We start from the raw sequence: 12,766 nt of genomic DNA, 5'->3' as shown, positions 1-12,766 counted from the left end.
AGCAAGAAGGTTGCTGGGTCGCTGGTTCGAACCTCGGCTCAGTTGGCGTTTCTGTGTGGAGTTTGCATGTTCTCCCTGTGTTCGCGTGGGTTTCCTTTGGGTGCTCCGGTTTCCCCCACAGTCCAAAGACATGCGGTACAGGTGAATTGGGTAGGCTAAATTGTCGGTAGTGTATGAGTGTGTGTGTGAATGTGTGTGTGGATGTTTCCCAGAGATGGGTTGCGGCTGGAAGGGCATCCGCTGCGGAAAAACTTGCTGGATAAGTTGGTGGTTCATTCCGCTTTGGCGACCCCGGATTAATAAAGGGACTAAGCCGACAAGAAAATGAATGAATGAATGAAGCATTTAAATTCAAAGTGTGATTCAAAGGCTTAATTAGGGTAATTAGGCAAGTCATTGTATAACAGTAGTTACTTCTGCAGACAATCAAAAATAAATATTGCCTAAAGGGGCTAATAATATTGACCTTAAAAGAGGTTTCAAAATATTTAAACCTGCTTTTTATTGTAACAAATAAGACTTTCTCCAGGAGAAAAATTATTAGAGGAAATACTGTTAAAATTTCTTGCTCTGTTAAATATAATTTGGGAAATATTTATTTTAAAAAATTTTAGGAGTGCTAATAATTTTGACTTTAGCTGATAATCGTTTTGAATAATCGTGATTAAAATTATGATTAAAATAATCGTGATTATGATTTTTCCCAAAATCGAGCAGCCCATGGCACACTTTGGGTCCATTAATACCAACTGATCATTGTGTCAACACCACAGCCTACCTGAGTATTCTTGCTGACCATTACCATCCCTTCATGACCACAGGTTACCCAACTTCTGATGGCTACTTCCAGCAGGATAACGTGCCATGTCATAAAGCACAAATCATCTCAGATCTCAGATCATCTCTGGTTTGAGTTCACTGTACTCAAACGGCCTCCACAGTCACCAGAGCTCAATCCAATAGAGCACATTTGGGATGTGGTGGAATGGGAGATTGACATCATGGATGTGCAGCTAACAAATCTGCAGCAACTGTGGCAACATGGAGCAAAATCTCTGAGGAATATTTCCAGTACCTTGTTGAATCTATGCCAAGAAGGATTAAGGTAGGTCTGAAGGCAAAAGGGGGTCTAACATGGTACTAATAAGGTGTACCCAGGGCCGGCGCGTCCATAGAGGTGACCTAGGCTGCTGCCTAGGGTGGCAGAATACAGAGGGCGGCGCCCCCGACACAACCCTCACCTCTCCCACCCTCAGCTATATCCGCGTCTAGGGCGGCGTCCGCGACAGTACCCTCACCACCTGCGGCCTCAGTTATATCCGCGTCTAGGGCGGCGTCCGCGACACTCCCTCATCATCCACGCCCTCGGTTATATCCGCGTTTAGGGCGGCGTCCGCGACACTACCCTCACCACCCGTGCCCTCGGTTATATCTGCGTCTAGGGCGGCGTCCGCGACACTACCCTCACCACCCGCACCCTCAGTTATATCCGCGTCTAGGGTGGCGTCCGCGACACTACCCTCACCACCCGCGCCCTCAGTTATGTCCGCGTCTGCAGAATAGGGAGGGCGGCATCCCTCCAACCCACCCCCCGTTTTCACTTAGGGGTTGAGGGCGGCATAACCGTCCTTTGCCTAGAGCGGCAGTTCAGCTTGCTCCAGCCCTGGGTGTACCTAATAAAGTGCCCAGTGAGTACAATAAATCGTACATTTATATTTTCTATTTTCAGCATTCAACATATTTGCTTTATTCAGAATGTCTTATTTCAGCACATTTTATTCACAGAATATGAATGGGGGGGAAAAAGTCACACATTACTTGTGCCAGACATATGGTGACAATACAGGCCATCCGTGTGTTACACGAGTGCGCTATAATGGAATATGACTTTGTCCGGTAGTATTAGCTGTGAAAGGAATTACTCTTGGCTTGAGAGGATTGCAAGTACATAATGATGTCTGGCAAACACATCACCTGCTGTTCTGCTTGTTTTCCTTCCATCTGAAATTGCCAGTTTTTCCCCGCATTTGGTGGGCTGCCAAATTGAGGACATTTGTGGTTATTGTTGGTGAGGAATTTATCACAGATACGACTGTGTTTCGCACATTTGTGAGGTGAGGCTCTGACATTATTGTGTCTTCCCCACTGCTGGCACTATAATTCATCCAGCAGCAGTCATGATTGTGAGTCTGTAGCCATATGGTGCTTGCTAAGTACACCTCATCAAGGTGGCTCTCAGCTTAGCATCGCACGCTGCTGGCCAAGCCATTTCGCTCACTATACTGCAATGTGTCTGGGTTTACGGTTTTATTTGAGTGGATTGAAAGTGTTACCGTTTTGCTTGTTGAATATGTACAGGGCAGACACGGTAATGTGGCAGCTGCGTGAAGATTTTGCAATAGCGAAAGCCGAGGAGGTGGTGTTTTCAAACTTTCAATGCATTTTTTAACAAATATTCCTTTACTAAAATGTGCAGTGATGACACAGAGCCCAACTGAAATAGCCCCTTTTACACATATAGACCTTTCCGGAACATTAGGGGCAATTTTCCGGAAAGTTCTGTATGTGTGAACAGGCCCTTTTTTTTAAATGATGTTAAATTTGTGCTGCCAATTTTCCGGAAAGAAAAGTTTAATGACAAATAATGATCCTGTTCATTTATACTCAATTGACTTTTAGGTTGAAATGAAACAACTTCCTTTTAAAGTGAAATAACTTCCTTTTACACTGAGAATTCATGCATATACACATATGAAATCACTTGTATATATATATATATGTATATACACAACTAACTGTATTTATGTTTGTGAATTTTAATTTTGTATGTGTGCACGAGTGTTATTTTTATTCATATGTAAGAGTTTATGTGTGCACATGCAATGATCGAGATTATATGTATGAGTGAGTGTGTATAGGTGTGTTTGCATGCTGTGAGTTTATATGTATGTGCATGTGTTGATTTGGGTGTTTCTGTGAGAATCAAGTTTATATTTATATGCAAGTATGTACAGGTACAGTTAAAGTCAGAATTATTAGCCCCCCTGAATTATTAGCGCCCCTGTTTGTTTTTTTTTCCCGAATTTCTGTTTAATGGAGGGAAGATTGTTTTAGCACATTTCTAAGCATGATAGTTTTAATAACCTATTTCTAATAACTGATTTATTTTATCTTTGCCATGATGACAGTAAATAATATTTTACTTGATATTTTTCAAGACACTTCTACACAGCTTAAAGTGGCATTTAAAGGCTTAACTAGGTTAATAAGGTGAACTAGGCAGGTTAGGGTAATTAGGCAAGTTATTCTATGATGATGGTTTGTTCTGTAGACTATCGGAAAAAAAAAAATTGCTTAAAGGGGCTAATAATTTTGTCCCAAAAATGTTTTTTTTTTTTTTAATTAAAAACTGTTTTAATTCTAGCCGAAATAAAACAAATAAGACTTTTTTCAGAAGAAAAAATATTATCAGACATACTGTAAAAATTTCCTTGCTCTGTTAAACATCATTTGGGGAATATTTAAAATAGAAAGAAAAAATAAAAAGGGGGCTAATAATTCTGACTTCAACTGTATGTTTGCAGCAAGTTTATATGTATGTGCATGTAATAATGTGGGTGTTTATGCAAGGTTCGAGTTTATATGTATGTGCGTGTGTATGCATGCATCAAGTTTATATGTGTATATGCAAGTTTCATATATGTTGTTTTGAACATCTAATAGTATAGGTGTATATGTGAGCAATTTGTAGGTGTATATGTATGCGTTTTAAGAGTGTATTGATAAGCGAAGATTGATTTAAATCCTACACAACGCCTCATTGTTTGTTTACCTTCAAGCTCTGCTTCCTTTAGTTGCTTGACGCGTCGCGTGTGCCTGTGAAGGAGCCGGTCATCCCCAACACACACACACAAATCATGTACATCTCGACTTGCGAAAGTGTTCCTCTATATGTTTTCGTCAAAGTTGTTCACGATACTGATCCATCCGCAGAGTTTGTAATGTAGTCGAATGTTTACAAATACAAGCGCAGTCGTTTAGAGCTTATTTCTGGTTAATGATGTCAGAATTTACCAGCATTTTGGAATGAATGTGTGAATGGTCTTTCCGAGAAAAATTCTGTAACGTCCTCGCCTGTGTGAACAGCGCTTTTATAAATTTATCGGTAAAATCTTTCCAGAAATGTTCCAGATATTTACTGGTATCACTGTGTGAAAGGGGCTAATAACAGCAAAAGAAGCACTGAAGAATAATGCGAAAGCATTACAAAACACATGATAAATTAACACAGGGCCTTCAAATGTCGCTGGTTTGAATCCCAATTGGGCCAGTTAGTATTTCTGTGTGGCATTTGCATGTTCTCCAGATGATCGTGTGGGTTTTTTCCGGGTGCTCCGGTTTCCCCAAAGTCCAAACACATGCGCTATAGAAGGATTGAAAAACCTAAATTGTCCATAGTGTTTGAGTGTGTATGTGAGTGTTTTCCCAGTACTAAATTGCAGCTGGAAGGGCATCCGCTGTTTAAAACATATGCTGGAATAGTTTGAATGAATGAATTATTATTAGTAGTAGTAGAACTTTGTTCTTTGTTGTTGTAAAATAACAATATAGTCGTTTATTTGTTTAGTTAACATGCTAATATAAAACACATTTTAAAAATCTACTTATATGTATTTATATATATGATTCCATCCATCCATTCAACATGTATGTTTGTCCAAAGTTAGCAGTTATCAATGACGTCTCCACACTGTTGCTGCCTGTGTTTTGGCTCAGCCTGTATGGTGTGGTGTTATTAGTCTGTGCTGGTCAAGATCAGCTGAACAGGAGATGCTACTGTAGCTGGCACTGCAAGGCATCATTGGCGTCCCCTTTCTATTCTCTATGTTTTCTGCAATCTCAAAGTCACCCTGGTGGTGTGTTCCAGGTGTGCCACTGGCAGGTCTGATCAAAGTCACAAGGTGTCCCTTCAGCCCCCGCGACCACGCCAGCTGCTCCAATCACTCCGATTAGCCAGAGTTTGTGTCTCAGAGCCACTGGAGAAGACAGGGCACCTCTGGGTCTTTACAGACATAAGCAAAGCAATGTGTTGCGGAGTAGCTAACTGCTGGGCGAGTAGAAGTGACGCCAAAAGAGACGCAGGCTTTGCACATGCAATTAGTTGCACATTACAAGTTAATTTGGGGGTTTATAATTAAGTCAAGTTTATTTATAAACTAATTTCGAGAGGATCACGTGATTATGATTGAACACGGCTGGTTCCCCTGCTAAAAAATCCAGCTTAAACCACCCTAGGCTGGTTGGCTGGTTTTAGCTGGTTGACCAACCTGGTTTTAGAGGGGTTTTGGCCATTTCCACGCTGGTTTCCAACTATTTCCAGCCTGGTCTTAGCTGGTTAGGCTGGAAAATGACAAGCTAAATCCAGCTAAAGCCAGCTTGACCAGCCTGGTTTAAGCTGGATATAGCTGGTTTTGGCTGGGCTCCCAGCCTTGCTAGGCTGGTCAAGCTGGTTTTAGCATGGTCATCTCCCAGCCTGACCAGCTAAGACTAGGCTGGAAATGGCTGGAAACCAGCCTGGAAATGGCCAAAACCCCTCTAAAACCAGCCTGGTCGACCAGCTAAAACCAGCCAACCAGCCTAGGCTGGTTTAAGCTGGATTTTTCAGTAGGGTCTGCATTAAGCCTGATTTATACTTCTGCGTCAGGTGACCGGCGTAACCCACGGCGCAGGCAACGCACGTGGCTGTGCATTTATACTTCTGCACGCTGTCTCTGTCGGTCTGCATTAACACTTCCTAAACGCTAGTTGGCAGTGATGTGTAAATGTTCCTCTGTGTCGAGTTTCTTCGCTACTTTTTTGCTTTTCCTGAACACTTCCGGGATGTAAAAGTGGCTCAAACTCGCTCATTTTGAGGCAGGAACCAGTGGACGTGCAATAACTTTAACTATGAGGTAAACACAAAACAAAACTTTCCATCCGGAGCTCCTTCACGGGACTCCACACTTGTAAACAATCGCTCGCGCGGCTCTCGGTTCCGCCCAGACTCGTCAGCGCTACCGAGCCGACCAATCACAGAGCTTATGCTACGCGTCGTTGCGACGTGTGGTTACATTTTTTGAGAGGTGCACATCAGTGACGGCGATGGCCACGGCGAAGGGCTATGCGTCAGCGCCGTAGCATACGCCGGTGTTTGACGCAGAAGTATAAATCAGCCTTTAACTTTGTATGATCCACCAATCAGTCCATTCCTAACCCACTATAAAGAGCCAGGGTTTCTCATTACAGTCATCTTCGAGTTGAAGAATCCCCCTTTCCACCCCTACTCCTCCACCTTTCCCTTCATAGGGCGACACGGTGGCCCAGTGGTTAGCACTGTTGCCTCACAGCAAGAACGTCACCGGTTCTAGTCCTTTAACAGGCCGGCTGTCGTTTCTGTGCGTAGTTTGCATGTTCTTCCCGTGATCGTGTGGGTTTTCCCCGGGTCCTCCGGTTTCCTCCCACATTCCAAAAACATGCACAACAAGTGAATTGATCAATCTAAATTTAGCACTACGGTCAAACTCTCATCCTGCTGCATATCTCTTCATAGCTATCATTTTAGTCATCAGCTCTTATCAAGAGTATGTCAAATGTGCCATTTTTACTGTCAATCATCAGTTGGCACCATTAACCCTTTAGATAGGACCGTGCAAGAAAATTTCTGGCTTTTATGTGGAATTCTTTGGTGTAAATCAGCAGATAATAGTGTGTGCATACATACAATTACTACTGTATGTTCGGCTTGTGCACAAAGGTCTCTCTCATGTGCACACACAGATACACACACTATACTCTATATCAATGGTTCTCAACTGGTTTAGCCATGGTACCCACATTTTTACATGGTCATCAAGCCGCGACCCAAATTTTTAGAAACTACAATACAATTTTAGGAATTATAATTAATTTGTATTTATTTGTTAACATAAACAAGTAGGGACAGATAAATCATAAGAAATTCACCAAGACTTACAAATAAACACTAAGTTATTGCTGTCTTTTAACAAAATGGATCAAATAATAGAAATATTACAAAGTAAAAATGACAAATACTGTTAATAATAAACTGTTAAAAAAACATGTTTTCTAGTTTCTAAATGTTGTTTTAATGTAGAAGGTTTCATGCTCTCTTATGAGAGCACCTAACTACACATGACACTGAGGCTTTAAGTCTTTTTTGTCATCAATATATGTATATATCCATACTTTACATATTCAGGGTCGTACTTGCGATTCAACAAATTTGTTGCAACAATTAAATGAAATTTCACATGTCAAACGGTAGGGTTGTCGCGCACGCATTTCAAAATAAAAGTCCGGTATAAGTAAAATAAGTACAAATCTTTACTTTTGTTGTTTTTTTTTTTTTTTACCTCACACTCCACGACCTACTGAAAATGTTCCCGCGACTCAAAAGTTAAGAAACACTGCTCTATATAGAAGGCAGAAATTAAGCTTTTTTTTTGTAGTGCAACTGATGATCAACAGTAAATATAACCATTCAGAAGCTTTGTATGGGGCGTGATTATGATACCTGATCCGGCACCTCATTTTACCGATCCCCCTCCCCAACTTCCCAACCCTCTTCACATTCTTCTGCTTTCTTTAACGATGACAGTTGGGTTTAGGGTTGGGGTAGGTGTAAACGTTAATAACGATGATGGTTGGGTTAGGGGTTGGGGAAGATGTAAACATTAATAACTGTGTTGGTTGGGTTAAGAGTTGAGGTAGGTGTAGACATTAATACCAATGATGGTTGGGTTTAGGGTTGTGATAGGGATGGATGTTAATAACTGTGATGGTTCGGTTTAGGTGTGGAGTAGGTGTAGATATAAATAACTGATGTACATCTTGCATGACAACATAGTTTTGATATGTGGGTCTCCATATTACGCCTGTAACATACTACAAGTTACACCCCAGTCCAGCAGTCCGCAGACAGACCCTACTCAGAATAAGAGCATGTCAGTTGAGTATGAATGATCACATATTATTCATAACATCACATATGTAATTTTTTTGTTTTCATTTAGGAAAAATACTTCTAAGTTTAACTTCATTTACTTATATTATGCTATCGCAATACTAAAACGTTTTTGAGATTTAAAAAAATAATAATTTTATTCATTTGAATGCTGTGTTGTGTACCTTAACTAACTGCTTTTACATATTGTTTTAGCTTGGCTTACAGCTTGTCTGTTTTAGCAATGAAATTCAAACTATCCTTAAGCTCTGATTGCAAATGAAGCAGGGCATTCGGGAGATTTCCACCAATCAGATTGCTCATTGAACTCGGTGCCCAGATTATCATGTTATATTGTTTCACTGAGGCCTGAAATACATGAAATATGTTATCTAGAAAAGGGGAAAAAAAATCAAACGTGAAACTATAAGTCATAAATATTTAAATACAATTCCTTCTTCACATCAGAATTATTCTGCTGAAATACCAGTAATCCTCCAGGCAATCATTACAAGCCCAGCAGATAAAAACACAAAGATGAAACAACACTTGTATTATCCCCCAGAACATTTTAAATGCATGCCTTTCCTCTTTTTTTCTCTCCCCCATCCTTTTGCCAGAGCGCATGCAGATTGGATCTGTTCCTGGGTCAGCTTGCCACCTGAATCAGTAATCTGTTCCCGCGTCAAGGGAAGTCGTTGCTCTCTCTTTTAGCTGACCTCATGTCAGATGGGATGACAGTAAGTTGTGATAAGTTCTAAAACTCTCACCAAGGTCTCGGACTTGCTGGGTGAATCCCTCAAGAATTCCAATACTTACGACGTCCCACGTGTCTCCGCTTTTCTTACAAGTTTTGAAGATAAAATTTGTCATTCATAAAAAGTTGCTCTCGTTCCTTGCGGGATTTTCCTATAATTTGCATCAAGCCATGATGCAATAAAGGACAATCCCGGAGATTATAATAAATGCCCCTTCAGACTGATGCCCAAGAAAAACAAACCACACTGGGATAAAAGAACCGTTGTTTTAAATTATAGATGACCCATTTAAACTCAATGAATTCAAACTGGACAAAAACCTGCAAAATTGGTGATCTAACATCACTGAACAATTAAAATATAGCAATTAAACCTTGCAGTTATTCATGTAGGTTAAATTTTGTCAACATAGGTAAAATCATAAATTAATAATAACAACTCATCGTTTATATAAAGTCATTTGTTAATGCAAAATAAAATAAAATTAGAACATACACACATACATAAGCCCCTTTAACTTAGTGATACTGGTAAATATCCAGAAAATTTCCCGAACCACTTACCGGTAAATTCAAAAAAGGAAACACAACTGCGAGGAATTTTTCCGAAAAGATCGTTTACGCATCCTTTCCAAAATTCTGACATCATTAACTAGAGATGACCTCAAAAAGGCTGCGCTTGTATTTATAAACATTTGACTACATTACAAACTCTGTGGATGGATCAGTATCGTGAACAACTTCGATGAAAATAGAGAGGAAGACTTTCGCATGTCGAGATGTACATGATATGTGTGTGTGTGCTGGCGCTTACAGGCTGCTTCACAGGCACAAGCGACACGTCACATCACATCACATCACGCAACTGAAGAAAGCAGATCGAGCTTGAAGGTAAACAAATAAAGGTTTATCATAAGCATCTTATCGATATTTATTTACACTGTTGGCATTAAGAAGGAACATATAAACGTTATCTAACTAACATCTAGCAGCTTTTATTTTCATATATCGCGCGGACGTGAATGCATCTGACTGTACTTATTGGCTAAAGTAGACATCTCATGTCAACAAGTTTTAGACGTGTGCACGGTCTTTCCGGCAATCTTCCTTTGCGTTCACACAGAGCAGCCTTCCAGTAAATTACCAGTAATGTTACAAGTTCTCTTTCCTGGAAAATAGCCGGAACAAATTTACCGGTGTTTTAAAAAAGGGCCTGTTCACACATACAGACCTTTCAGAAAGGTTTGTATGTTTAAAAGGGGCTATACACTCACTTTATTACACCTTACTAGTACCGGGTTGGACCAACTTTTGCCTTCAGAACTAACTTAATCCTTTATGGCATAGATTTAACAAGGTACTGGAAATATTCCTTGAAGATTTTGCTCCATATTGACATGATTGCATCACATAATTGCAGCAGATTTGTCGGCTGCACATCCATGATGCGAATCTCCCGTTCCACCACATCCCAAAGCTCCTCTATTGGAATGAGATCTGGTGGCTGTGGAGGCCATTTGAGTACAGTGAGCTCATTGTCATGTTAAAAGAAACCAGTCTGAGATGATTCGTGCCTTATGACATGGTGCGTTATCCTGCTGGAAGTAGACATCAGATGATGAGTACACTGTGGTCATAAAGGGATGGACATGGTTAGCAACAATACTCAGGTAGGCTGTGGCATTGACATGATGCTCAATTGGTACTAATGAGCCCAAAGTGTCCCAAGAAAATATTCCTCACACCATTACACCACCACCATCAGCCTTTTTATCCAGGCTTTCATGTTGTTGTCAAATTCTAACCCTACCACCCAACAGAACCATGTCGCAACAGAAATCGAGACTCATCAGACCAGGCAATGTTTTTCCAATCTTCTATTGTCCAATTTTAGTGAGCCTGTGCAAATTGTAGCCTCAGATTCCTGTTCTAAGCTGACAGGAGTGGCACCCGGTGTGGACTCGAACCAGCAACCTTCTTGCTGTGAGGCTACATACCCTTTTCGGATCCTTCTTGGCTGTTTAAGAATGGGAGAGCTCTAGGATTTCATCTAAAATATCTGAATTTGTACTCCAAACATAAAGGCCTCATAGGATGATAACAACATGGGGATTTAACCTAAACTTACCAGCGCCTTACAAGCTACTGTAGGAACAATTTATTTGTTATATTCAGGAATTTATTTTTATTGCTTTTGTGTCTTTATTTTTTATTAGAAAAATGTTTAGACTAACAACAGATTAATCAATCTTTCTCTTTTATATTACATTACTTATTGACCAGACACACTTCCTCTTTTTTACTGTGCTGCATACCTTTTAGAAGAACCGCTGACTAGTGGAAAAAGCGGAATAAGAATAAATTTAGGTTTGTTCCAGACTGCTGTCTGGACATGTCACAAGTTGTCATGATCTTTGTAGAAGTTGTGAAATATATTAAAGATTAGGGGTGTCAAAATTAATTGTTTCTTCGGTGCACCGCGATGCAGACGCGGACAATTCGGTATCGATTCAGTAATAATCATAACCTGTTATTATGTAGTGACGTCATTTATCTCCTATGCGCTCTGTCGCGAGGGAGGTGAGCGCCGTTATTTACAACACTCAGCCAACTCAGGGCCGGCCCGTGGCATAGGCACCACAGGCAAATGCTTAGGGCGCTGTATATCCAGTGGGGCGCCAGAAATGAGCGCGCTTCAGTTGGTTTTGTTTTCGATTTTCCTGACACACGTTCAGTTATAGACGGCAAAAACTCAAAAACCTCTTACACTAAAAAGATCTAAAGTGTGTTTCCTACAGAAAAACAAAGCTGGTAATGTTTCACAGCTGTCTTTCTTTTTTTCGCTCGACATTACGAGCACTGCTCCGTTTAAGCCCTCGCACTCTGCGTTTACTTTAGCCGGCAGAGCTCGCGCTGAGAGGAGCTCTCTGGAAAGGGACCGTCGGAAAAGTGCTTATTTTTTTCGTTTTTTTTTTCGTTTTTCTGCTCCGCTCAGCGCGAGCTCTCCCTGTTGCAAGGGCTTAAGTGTGTTTGTTTGTTTGTGTGTGTGTGTGTGTGTGTGTGTGTGTGTGTACGTGTGTGTGTACGTGTGTGTGTTTGTTTGATGCTGTCTATGTTTGTGAATGTGTTTGAATGAGAGACAGTGTGTTGCTGTGTGTCTGTGTGTTTATACAGACAGCTTGTTATAGCCTCCCCCCTAAAATATAACACTATATATGAAAAGCACCGTTGATGCACCGAGATATCGAATTGAACCGAATCAATGGCATAATAATCGTAACCGAACCGAACCGTGAGACCAGTATAGGTTCACACCTCTATTAAAGATGCATGTAATTGTTCAGTTTTGGCATGCAGAGAAGGGTTGCAGAAAGAGGAAGTATGTCTAGGGGTTACAAAGAGCCAAGGGACTGCAGAATGACTGATAAGTGATGTTAAACCAAAACTCCACCTGTTAGGATCAGTTGTGTATATATGCTGGAGCCAGGAAATGTAAGTTAGTTGCGAACCTCCTGAATGTAATTCTTGTATTGCATTGGGGTAACGTAACCCAGAGCTCTGTCATCGAATTATTCATTTGTATCTAATAAATTACTAATATTTTTGGCATTGAAGAAAACCCTCTCCAGACCTTTTCTTATTGAACACGCATGGAATTGGCTTGATATTCCAACACTACCAATAAGCAGTAAGTTAGTTGAGGCAAAGTAGTTAATAGTGTCAAATTCATGGTTTTGATATTTATTTAGAAAATGTGCAAAATACAATAAAAACCCACCAGTGAGTGTGTCCAAACTTTTGACGGATAAAGACTCTGCCGTCAATGATGCAGATAATGCTTCTGACAGTTCGCCAACAACAGGCTTCACCCTGGCATAGGTGGTGTGCACACGTCTTCACAGATGAGAGCTGAGTATAAATGAGGCAGAAAAAGCAGCAGACAGAATAGAGGAACGAAGCACATCTTTGAATAATGAGATCATCATAATGACCGATTCCTCTCAGCG

At 40.7% G+C, this 12,766-nt stretch overlaps 1 protein-coding gene and 1 long non-coding RNA gene across 7 annotated transcripts in view; one reads left to right on the top strand and one right to left on the bottom strand.

Annotated features, from left to right (window-relative positions):
- The window catches only part of LOC137490698 (bis(5'-adenosyl)-triphosphatase-like), a 746,092-nt gene that overhangs the window by 659,454 nt on the left and 73,872 nt on the right, over nucleotides 1-12,766 (top strand). The window lies entirely within an intron of this gene.
- Nucleotides 9,262-12,766, bottom strand: part of LOC147841635 (uncharacterized) — a 183,201-nt gene continuing 179,696 nt past the window's right edge. For both annotated transcript variants that reach the window (XR_015502318.1, XR_015502317.1), the window contains exon 3: nucleotides 9,262-10,021. This is a non-coding gene — a long non-coding RNA (uncharacterized LOC147841635). The remainder of the gene's footprint in view (nucleotides 10,022-12,766) is intronic.

Source organism: Danio rerio, chromosome 11, assembly GCF_052040795.2.
Source record: "Danio rerio strain M-AB ecotype USA chromosome 11, GRCz13ab, whole genome shotgun sequence".
Lineage (NCBI taxonomy): Eukaryota > Metazoa > Chordata > Actinopteri > Cypriniformes > Danionidae > Danio > Danio rerio.
Note: the sequence above shows the minus strand (reverse complement) of the source record. Positions and strands in the feature narration are given on the sequence as shown.